We start from the raw sequence: 12500 nt of genomic DNA on the forward strand, positions 1-12500 counted from the left end.
TCACCACCTCTCTCTTTGCCATGCACCTTATCTCCTTATACTCCTGTCTACTTTCTTCATCTCTCTGACAATCTCACTTCTTCTTTGCCAACCTCTTTCTCTGTATACTCTCCTGTACTTCCTCATTCCATCACCATGTCTCCGTGTCGTCCTTCCTCTGTCCAGATGTGATACCAAGCACCTTTCTAGCCATCTCCCTTACTAGCTCTGCTGTAATTACCCAGCTATTTGGTAACTCTTCACTACCACCCAGTGCCTGCCTTAACACATCCCTGAACTCCACCTCACAATTACCCTTTTTCAATTTCCACCATTTGATCCTTGGTGCTGCCCTCACACTCCTCCCCCTCCTCTTCTTGATCACCAACGTCATCCTACAAAACACCATCCTATGCTACCGAACTACACTTTCTTCGGTTACCACTTTACAGTCTCCAATCTCCTTCAAACTGGCCCTTCTACATAAGATATAATCCACCTGTGTGCATCTTCCTCCACTCTTGTATGTCACCCTATGCTCCTCCTTCTTGTTAAAATATGTATTCACCACAGCCATATCCATCCTTTTAGCAAAACCCACAATCATCTGACCTTCTGCATTCCTTTGTTTAACACCATACCTACCCATCACTTCCTCATCTCCTCTGTTCCCTTCACCAACATGCTCATTGAAATCTGCTCCAATCACCACTCTCTCAACCTTGGGTACAGTCATCACCACTTCATCCAATTCACTCGAAAAGTTTTCTTTCTCATCCATTGCACACCCAACTTGTGGAGCATATGCATTAACAACATTCATCATTACACCATCAATTTCCAGCTTCATAAACATCACTCTATCTGACACTCTTTTCACCTCCAAAACACTCTTAGCATACCGTTCCTTCAGAATAACTCCTATGCCATTTCTCCTCCCATCCACACCATGATAAAATAATTTGAACCCACCTCCGATACACCTAGCCTTACTCCCCTTCCATCTGCTCTCTTGAACACACAATATACCAACCTTCCTTCTGTCCATCATATCAGCTAGCTGTCTCCCTATACCAGTCATACTGCCAACATTCAAAGTTCCGACCCTCACTACCACAGTCCTAGCCTTTCTCCTCTCTTCCTGCCTTCGGCCATGTCTTCCACCTCTTCTCCTCCTTCAACCAACAGTAGCCAAATTTCTGCCAGCACTGCCAGCACCCTGTAAGCTAACAGTACTGGTGGCGGTCGTTGTTAACCCAGGCCTTGACCGATCTGGTATAAAAATGTTTATTGGTGTCTGCATGAAATGAATTGGCAAAGTTTTACGCCGGATGCCCTTCCTGTATAACATATATCCATGCGATATGACAAATGTACATCTAAATGCCTAAAAGTAATCTTCCTCATAAGATCCCATCTTATTCTTAGTGGATTCATCCACCCCAACCCAGGCCCTGTAAGCAGCCCCACTACTCCCACCACACAACTTTAGAATATACTAAACCTCCCCAGGAAAGGAACTGATTTGTTCATAATAAATCTAAACATAAGAAGCATCCTTAACAAAATATAAATCTAAACATAAGAATCATCCTTAACAAAGTACAAGATCTACACCACCTTATCAATATACTCTCCACTGAGACCTAGCTTAAGCCAGAAATCAACAGTAACAAAATAGTTCCCCCAGGGTACAACATAATAGTTCCCCCAGGGCACAACATATATAGGCAAGGCAGAATATCCGAAAGAGACGTAAGGCCTTGTGAGGCCTTGCTTTACTATACAAAGATAATGTTACATTAGAAATCATTAACCACAACCCTCCAACATTCAATATTCCAGAAGTGCTGTTCACTAGAGTTAAACTCAACTCAAAAAAGTACCTAAACCTAATTGGGGCTATATCCCCCCCCCCCCCCCAGCAACAATATTAACACACTTGAATCCATCCTATAATGGATAGCAATCACACTCCCCTAGGAGACTATCATACTGGGCAATTTTAATATCAATTGGTCCTCCTGAAACTCACTGTACCCTACTGACAATATTAACCTCCAGGGCTTCACTCAACTAATCTAAACTACTACCAGAATTGATAAAGCTTCAAAAGAGGAGTCCATCCTTGACCGGATCCTTACTAACCAGACTGTACTAACATATCACTCTCATACTCTCCCAAACTCTCTCAGTGACCACCTCCCTGAATTTGTTCTCTGGCATCATGTACATGTAAGCCCAGTAAAAAATTTCCTCTTACCAACAAATCTGGTATACAAAAAACGTCAAATCCCAAGACTTTGTGTCCACCCTCAATCTTTGCAATTGGAATCCATTGAAATTCCTCCCCCTGGACACTGCAGTAGAATATTTCAACACTTCCTTCTTAAACATCCTAAATAACATGGCCCCTATTAGAACAGTAAGAATAAATACTAATTATGCCCCCTGGCTCACCAAACAAACTAGGTCACTTCTAAAAGAAAGTGATAAAGCCCGGAAAACTTGAGCTCATAACAAAACTGCAACAAATCAACAACTATACCATGAACTAAGAAATGAATGTAAAAATCATATCAGAATTGACAAAATAAAATCACCATACGGACATACAATCAAAACACAAAAGGAATCTACAAAAATTCTGGACTACTATTAACAAAATTCTGCAACCAGACCAAACCAGGACACCCCCCTTCCAACACTAACTCCACTGAAAATATTGGTACCCATTTTAACAAATATTTCACTGAATCCATAACCACCCTCACTGATATTAACTGCCCATCTCCACTACCTAATCTCTCAGCCTTAACCCATGAAAACAACCTTTTTTTCCCTTCAACCAGACCCAACCAGCACCATATATAAATATCTTAAGAAACTTAAACCTACCACCCTTGTGGCAGACAAACTGCTTGCAGAATGCCTTAAAATCACAGCTGAAGCTATATCATATCCAGTCTCTTTACTAATTAACTGTTTCATCTTTGAACAACATATCCAATCTCTCTGTAAAATAGCACACATAAACCATTATGCAAAGGTGGAAACTCAATTGAATAAGCAAATTGCTGGCCTATTGCATCCTGTCACCATTATCAAAAATCCTTGAACAGTGTATGCATACTCAAATCCTACACCACTTCTTATCCAACAAACTTCTATCAAATACCCAGCATGGATTTTGCCTTTATAAAAGCACTAACGCAGCCCTTATTAGCTTCTCTAACACGATTAATCAACACCGGAATGATGGCAACCTTGTATCTTCTATCTTTCTTGACCTCTCAAAAGATTTCAATACGGTTTCTCACAATAAACTCTTAACTGTACTATCTAATCTCAAACCAAGCTGCTCTACTCTTAACATGGTTTCAGGACTACTTATCCAATCACAGACAAGCTGTACAATTGCAAAATTACCCATCCTCTCTTTTACCTGTTACTCTAGCTGTGCCACAAGGATCCATCCTTGGTCCCCTTCTCTTCAATCTATTCACCAACAGCCTTCATACTGCCACACTACATGCTACACTGGTCCAATATGTGGATGATTCAACCCTAATCTGCTCTGCCCCAGCACTCCCAGAACTTCTAAAAATAGCACAAGATTCCTTCACATCAGTTGAAACATAGCTATCAGATGCACAACTCATACTTAATCCAAACAAAATCAAGCTGATACAATTCCATCCCACCAAAGCCCCACTTTGAATCCCACCGTTCAAAATAACTTCTAGCAACAATACCCCTATTACACCAGTTCCCACACCAAATGTCTCAGTGTTATAATAGAGAACAAAACATGAAGTTTGACCTACATATTAGTCAAACAATAAAAAAGTTCACAAGAAACTTGGTACTTTGTACAAATACAGAAAATACCTTTCCAACAATACCAAAATCACCATTATTGCCACAACCCACCTAGTCTCCACACTTCTCTATGCATCCCCTATACTCATTAATCTAAACAAATCTGGCCTAGTCAAACTAGACACTTGCTACAACAAAATAGCAAAGTCTGCTACCGACTCAGCCTTTACGTCTCATCACTGCCTGGCCCTTAAACAACTATCTTGACTAAAACTACCTGACCTGCTCACTCTTAACCAACTTACTATAGCCCATCAATTATTTCACCAACCTGAAAAGACCCCAGCCTTACAAGGTCTTTTCATCCAACACCTAAGCAAATGATTACTACAATCCAGCAACAAATCTTTAATGAACATTTCAAGAAGTAAAAATAGCTCAGGAGACTTCCTATACTCCAACTGTATTGCAAAATTCTGGAATTGCATACTACTTAACATCAGAACTCAAACCAACTTCAAATACCTTCTCAAATCCAACTTAATGAGCTCATGGATATTTATCTGTTAGACCCAGGCTAAACTGCTCATATAACATACACAAATCCTTCTATCCCTTAAGTACTCCTTGACTTTTTTATCCCATAAATGTAAACAATGTCATTGGTCTATCTGATTGAATCTTAACAGACTGTACTTACAATGTCATTGGTCTATCTGATTGTATCTTAATAAACTGTACATAACTATCACTAATGTAACCACTGAACTGCAATCAATGTATTACGTAATCCTTCTAACTACTACCAATTTAACCTATGGAATTATCTGACAATAATGTATTATATCACACTCTTCAACTAATGTAAACACTGGTTTTGTGTATTACAACAATATATTATTTATATAAATACTGGAATGCAAAATGCAATATGTATGCTTTTCTGTAATTAATTTCTTTTCTTCCTGTTTTTCTTATAATTTTTGTACTGTCAAAAAAATAGAAATTTTCTCACTGGGCCTCCACTGAAAATGGGCAATTTGCCCAGTCGGACTTTCCTGGCAAACAAATGTAAAATAAAATAAAAAAAATAAATAAAATAAATATAGAAATACCCTCAGTTGTTGTGATGTATAAGCTTTCCACATGGCTGCCTATACAATCGTTTTATGTAGAGAACAAGTCTAACCAGGTATGCACCAAAAATAACCCAAGGAAAAAAAAACTGTTTGTCTGGTGTTGAACTTTATTTTTAGATGGGCAAAGCACCAGATATTGTCAGATGTTATAGAATTATTGAAAAAGATAGAGCATCATAATCTTCCATTTCAGTTTTGCTTTTCACAGAAAGAAGGCAACAAAAACAGCTGAAGGTAAATGGTATAGTATTTCTCCTCTTAAATTCAGAAAAAAAGGGAGCTTGTCATTAGCGTCATGGCAGTTTTGGTGACTGCAGTTTCAAAAAAATGCTTTGCCGAAAGCACTTTTGTTGTCATTGGAGAATTCCCTTTTCTCCATTATTGCGTGACTCCAGAGTAAGTATATTTAAGTTTGAGGGGTGTGGAAGTGTCCCTCTCACATAGTGGATGCAGTGGAGCCTGCCACCTAGCAAAAAAGATTTCCTCCGAGTTTCATCAAAAGTGCTTTTGATGAAACATTTTCGGAGTATTTGTTGTCGGGGAAAAAGTTGTTGATATATCAAAGTAATTTTGAAAAAAAACTGCAGAAAAAAATTAAACCTAAACTGCAAACAGTATCCTGTGAACAAAACCATTATTAAATAAGATAGGAAATGAATCATCACAATAGAACTGGCTCCTTATTTAGGCTAGGGAGTAAACTGAAGACAAGGCAGCCATTTCTGTTAAAGCATCACTGCTGTAAGGACTGAAGTTCTGAAGTCTGCAACAGTTCCTTCTAATTTTGTTTTTTTTTTGTTTGTTTGTTTGTTCTTTACTTACTATAAAACTCTTTACCTAAATACAGCATTATGGTTAGAGCTCTTTAAACAATATTTCTTCTGTAACATACACCTAGCAGATCTGTTATTTTCTTGCTATTTTTTAGGAGGAAGATTAATAATTTTGAGTGAAATGGACTATAATATTGATATGAATTAGTGCAAAATCACATGTGGACATACTTCTCAATTGTCCAGATTTTTGTAGAATGCCCAGATTTTTGCCTCGTGTATTTGGTCTGTTCCTCTTAAAATTTCTGGTTTTCTGGAAAATCACTGAGGTTTGAAGTCACTAAATAATGACTTACATTTGAGTTTCAGACATAATATAATTCAGAAAATACATGCTAACAATCCTGTTATTCTAGTGACTTTCTAAGTTTATATAAGCAATATTTATAAAACTGTCCTATTTTAGGGCCTTTGTCCCTTCATTATTGTAGTCTTTGTCCAGATTTTTTGCGCTAAGAGGTTAAGAGGTATGCATATGGATAGGCTTCTTATATGAAAATGAAGTTGAATTATAGCAAACATGTTAAGTTTTATGTATAAATCCCAAGACAGCAGCACAGAAACGAACCAAAGTAATCTGGACAAGGGCTCACTGGCTTGTAAAGCTCCAGGGAGAGAAAGGCATAGAAATTAGATATTTGATAGGGAATATTTTCACTTTATTGTACCTGCTTAAAATGAGTTCTTTCTGTCTATAGCATAAGATGGAGAATTTATCCCAACAGAAAAATAAGAACTGGTTGCATGGAAAGTTGTCTGTTCATGCTGGGGAAGGACAACAAGGCTTGAAAATCTTAACTGTATGCCAAAGGAGAAATCACTGACAAAAGCAATTTGCTAACATATGAGAACAGTGTCATTTCAGATATCCACACTAAACACATTTCTGCAAGCCAGATAAGGGCCTACATAGCATTTGGCCTAAGGCATTCATTTTTTTCTTTCTCATTTTGTGTTTTTACAGTGAAATTTCTATTGCTGTAAATTCAGTAAGACATGTCAAGCCATATCAGAAAATGGCACATGTTTTAGAGTATTAGTAGGTTATACATGATCTCACTGAATTATACACTTTATTTTGCTGCACATTTATGTAACATGCATAAAATAAAATAAGAGCATTTTATTTTACACAGTGATATCATCTGTTAAAAAATGACATTTGAAAATCCGCAGACATAATTAGCTATGTGCTACATAACTGAGAATCATAAACATTTTAATACATATAGTGCAACATATAGATATCTTAACCAAAGAAGTTGTAAATGCACTGACTATTCAAACTTTTAAATTAAGAATGGAGATGCAGTCTTGTGGGCATTTGTTTTAAGGATTGCAGTGCATATGCTTCTGTAAGTTTTGGTTATGTGGCCTACAAGTGAGTAACTAAGGATAACCAAGACATTGAGACCACAAAAACATTAGTCTGAAAATAATCTGCAACTGAACACTAAGAAACTTGCTAAACATCTGCTTCATTTAACAGGTAATAAACCACAGGCAGCAAGAATAATGTCCTCAGAAAAAAGAGTGCCAACTGAGAAGTCCAGTACTGGCTCGTTCACTGGTATTTACTAAAGTTGTAGTACAGGGAACTATTGAGGAGCCAAGCCCAAATACCCAAATTCCCAGTTGTCTATAAGCACTGTCTAGTTTACTGACTTCCTCAAAGTCAACACAGTATGTAAATGAGAGCTGAGGGAATCAAACCCTGCACCACAGGAACTACATACAACTCTCAGTCTTAACCCAATGCACCAAATGCCAGATTCATGGAGGAGGTGGCCACAACTTGCACTGTGGGGGCTTTCATATGACCAGAAGAAGCCATCTTTGCACTATTCTCCACCAAACTGTATAATTCTTCCAGCAAATAATTTTTAATTGATACAATTCATTTAAATAAGATCATATTAAAGTCTGGTGCAAACAATAAGGATAAACTAAAATCAAAATACATAATTAAAACAATTTAATAAAAACAAATGCTTCAGTTATACATGCTGAAAAATAGCACACAGTCAAACATTTAAAAGGTTCAAATTAAAATCTACCTTTTGAAAAAGATAAACGTTTAGGGACCTTTTTAAAATAAGCCGGTTCATATCTAGACAAAGTAATTAATTCCTCAGGTAAGCAGTCTGAAATATAAAAAAAACTGTATCCCAAGTTTTCTAGGCATAAGCATTATTTGACTTTTCTCTGCAGCACAAGAGACAAGACCACTAGTACAAAACAAGTACCTCTGTAATGTACCTATCAGATGGAGTAGGGTGTACATGCTGCTACATTGTATTAAATTGTAAAAGCTGTTGACAGGCAATACATGCGACACAACACAGGTAAGATCATTTGAATATTCTGCAATACCTACAAGTGCCAGTATGTTAAAGAGCATTACAGTAGCCCAACTATGAAGAGATTAATGTAAGTATAACATTAATAATAATAATAACTAATAGTTAATAATGATGATAATAATAATAGTACAAATAATAATAATAATAATAATAATAATCATAACATAGTAGGTCATTGCTTGGTATCAGATGTTGAATGTGGGTGATACTCCTAAGTTAAAAAGAAAGAATACATAGCAAATGCTGACTCCTGGTCTTTTAGTTTCAGTAGTATTCTAAGAACATTCCTGTGCAATGCACCTAAGAGACAATTCCTAATCCATTATCCTCATAAAAAAATAGAAAAGTCTGAAATATTAGAAAGTCATAAATTGACACTGAAATTCATTCTTTCTATTTTACTTTGATTAAGAAGTAACAAACTACTAGTCATTCAATTAAAGGTGTCCGTACTGTTCTCATTGGTAGACAGAGCTGTCACATAGTCATGACTGTTAAAAAAGTAAACTGAGTATCATTAGCTTAACAAGGGTAACGCAAACCTGTCCTTCAAATAACTTCTCCAACAGGAAGTAAATATGCTATGAATTATAAAGGCTGGAACCCTAAGGAATTATACATTTCAAATGAAGCTCAAGGAAGAATTTGACTCAGAACCCACCCTTTGCATACTATCAAAAAGGGAAACAGTAGCCAATTAAGGACTGTGGAAGATTAACTGCAGTAAGGTTTCAAGTGTTTCAACAAAACTTGCATAATCCACTCTGTCAAATACTGCTGTGACATCAAGGTGGAGGATAACAGACTAATATTATTGATTCCCCACCATCAGGAGGTCTTTTACAAGTTTAACAATTGCTGTCTTACTTGTGTGTGTCACCCCTTGAAACCAGAATAAAAAGGATGAAGGAGGCCATGAAAGATCAGTAATTATCTGAGTAATACCATGACTACCTTTACAATAAACTCAGCACTAAATTTGAATGTAAAACTTAGGGCTTTAGTTTCCCAGATTGCACAGATCAAAATATTGTTATTCGAGGCTGAGAGCAATTAAAGTTATTATCACATAAGTTGAAAAAACTGCCACACTTAAAGAGGACCAAACAGTCTGGTAACTTACATGGCCAGGCTCATCCACTCAGGACTCCAGCAATCTCATTAGACTCCAGTCCAGAGCACAGATTAAAGGATGCATGCTTGAATTCATCTTAATGACCTCAGAGAAGTCATCTTGTCTAATTGCTGTCCAAGAAAAATTCAGTGGCAGTTGTAAAGAATCACTAGAAGATCCATTAGAAGTAGATAGCAGTGTTTGCCACCTAATGTGCTCAGTCTTAGGCACCAAGAATGCTGTGAGGAAGGAAACCATCTGATTGGTAAGACAGGTGCACAGACTGACAACAGTACAAAAGGTTCTATCTGGTCTGTTGGACTGTAGAAGAATATTACCTTCTTGTTGGAGATTCCGTTGTGTTAGAGTAAATAATATTCACCAAGCCTAGGTTGGTTCTCCACATACCCACTGCAGTTGCAGTCTGTGCCTGTCATATTTTAGGGTTCATAGTTTTCTAACTTTCCCTGGCTCATGGATTCCAGGTGAGATGGTGTATACTTTTACTGTGATAAAATAATGCATTGTGTCAGATAACCTCTAGGACCTCAAAATCATTCATATTCTACTCCTGCAGATGTTGGCCCCATAAAGGAGTTAATTCTTCAGTGATTGCATTATAAAAATTCCTATATATGATCATCATAAGATCAGGAGCTATATCTCAGGAAGTTTGTTCAGGTACTTGGTCCAAGGTTACCAGTTCCAGATTTAGTACCAGGTTCTGAGAATGCCCTTTATTACAGGTAGCACAGGCAATCACCTGAACAAACTCTAAGCCCTTCGTATTCAAGAGAAAGTGCTTGCAAGAGCTAATGATTCATTGTTAACCCAGGTGTTGAAGTCATGCAAAATTAATCAATGTGGGTGCAGCAACACAGAGTCAATAAGAAAACAAGTGAAGTGCTGCAAAAATGTTCTCACATGAAAGGGTGGCTTTTGAAGAGAAATCTGCCATTTTCTGCCCTAAAAGTATATTCAGAAGAGATGGCAGATACACTGGCAACCTGGGCCACATCCAAGGTTAATCTTAAACAGAAAGTTACACATTCACCTAAACTGATCTTGCCACACAGGAGGCCCTGCATAATGAAAACTCTGTCAGATATGGTAGTCCGTGAAAAAAGGCAAAAGTAGTAATGATCATTGAAACTGTTAGCTACATCTAGTGATTATAGTTTTTCATGTAGAGAAAGACACAGAGTCATAAAATATCAAGATTTGCAGCCAGAAACAAGAGCAATGTGGAAAAAGGATACCTAGTCAGTTCCAGTAATAGAAGGAGTAAATGGTCTAATAAAAAGAATTAACAGTTGTATTTAGACATGCTACCGATACATGTAGTTCTGTATGAACTCTAGAAAGAGACAATTCTGGGCACAGTGTGGGAGCTGCAAACAGCACTATTGGCTAACATCAAAGACTGAAACAATATTAATTTCATAAAGTTTAATTGTACCCTGACTTATGAATGGGATACAGTCCCATCATGGTATAAGAAACCTAAAAGATATGGAGAAATTAAACCAGGAAAAAGCAGGCAGGGTAGCCAAAACAGTATCAGACCAAAGCCAGAGTACAAACAGGTCTATGTTATGATTACAGGTTTAGCTTCATGCATTAGGACAGCAACAATATAGGATTTATTTTTAAAGAACAATGCATTTACATGCAATACTCTGTACAGGGCCATTTGCATGTGAGTCCTTGCCACAAACCTGCAGTGACCAGTACATTCCCTGGCTAAGTCACAGAAACTAGATGAATCCTTATTAATATGAGATTTTTATCCAAGGCAACACTGATATACAATAAAATAAATCATACTCTGATGTTCGTAGCTTCTAACCAAGGAGAGGAATGGATAGCTCCCACACCATGGAGCCTCAAAATTCCCAAATATTCATAGATCATAAATGCTAAATTTGGATATCAGAGGAACAACATGTGCAGAGACCAATTAATAAAAGTGAAACAAGTAGAAAAATAAAATTAAGTGGAAAAATACTCTCTAAAAAACAGAAAACAGTAATACCCCAGTATGGTAAAATCCTCCTAAGGAGAGACATTCACCTTAATCCTTGCCCAGCCTATCACAACCAACATCAAGGCAATTCTCATCCACACAGTACTCCAACCCTACGATTGTTACCCTCCTCACTCCAGTAATCTTAAGTTATGCCACCATACGGATTAGAAGCATAAGAAATAAAACTATAGGACTACATGCCTTGATTACCCAACAAAAGCCTGATATTTTAGATACAACTAACACTTGGCTTAAACCCAGCATAAACAGCTCTGAAATGACACCAATGGCTATATCATCCATAATTACTGTATAGCAAGAAAAGGTGGTGGTACTGCTTTAATATTTCCCAGCAACTACCACATTTCCCTGTACAACAAAAAAATAAAACAATTCAATTCAGCACAGCCTCTTATTACTTTCCGGAAAATAAATAAATATAAACAAATATGTATTACTGCATTTACATCCCCCCTGGTGACAATGCAGCTACACTGGAAGATATCCTACACTGAAGACCCATAATTCCAGAAGAAAAAATACTGGCAGGTGATGTCAGTATCAAATGGACATAACTTTTAACTCTGTTACATCCAGCAAAAAGTTATATGTTTTCACACAATTAATTAATATCCTCACACATTATAGCAAGGCATCAGCCAATGTAATCATCAACCTTAAACCTACCTCTAATCTCTGCTTTCTCACCACTGGCTCTTTCTCTTTTCTTCACCTATAAACCACTTTCACGCTTCCATTTCTTACTCCTGCTTATTACTCTGTAAACGTTTGTATATGTGTTATGCTTTTTTTCTATATTATTGTATGTATTAAGTGACAACTCATTGTCTATTACTCTGTATGTTAAGTTTTATTAAACAGTGTCAGAGCTTTTCTCCTCGGGCCTCCACTGAAAAAGGGCTACTAAACTCAGTTGGACAAACCCGATCAACAAATGTAAATAAATGTAAATAAATATTAGACTGGATCCTAGTGTCAGGCCATAGTGAATTCAGCACTACAGGTACAAAGTCAGACTGTCTTAGTGACAATCTCCCACATCCACTGAAGCAACATGTTTATAAAACAACATGCAACCTGTCAAAAGTTTAACCCAGAAATATGCATTACTACCCTATTATCTATTAACTGGAGCATCCTAAAAACCCTCCCCATAGATAATGTTGTACATGAATTCAATACGACTTTCCTAAATATCAC

This window comes from Protopterus annectens, chromosome 13.part0 (assembly GCF_019279795.1).
Source record: "Protopterus annectens isolate FY-2018-M chromosome 13.part0, PAN1.0, whole genome shotgun sequence".
NCBI lineage: Eukaryota > Metazoa > Chordata > Ceratodontiformes > Protopteridae > Protopterus > Protopterus annectens.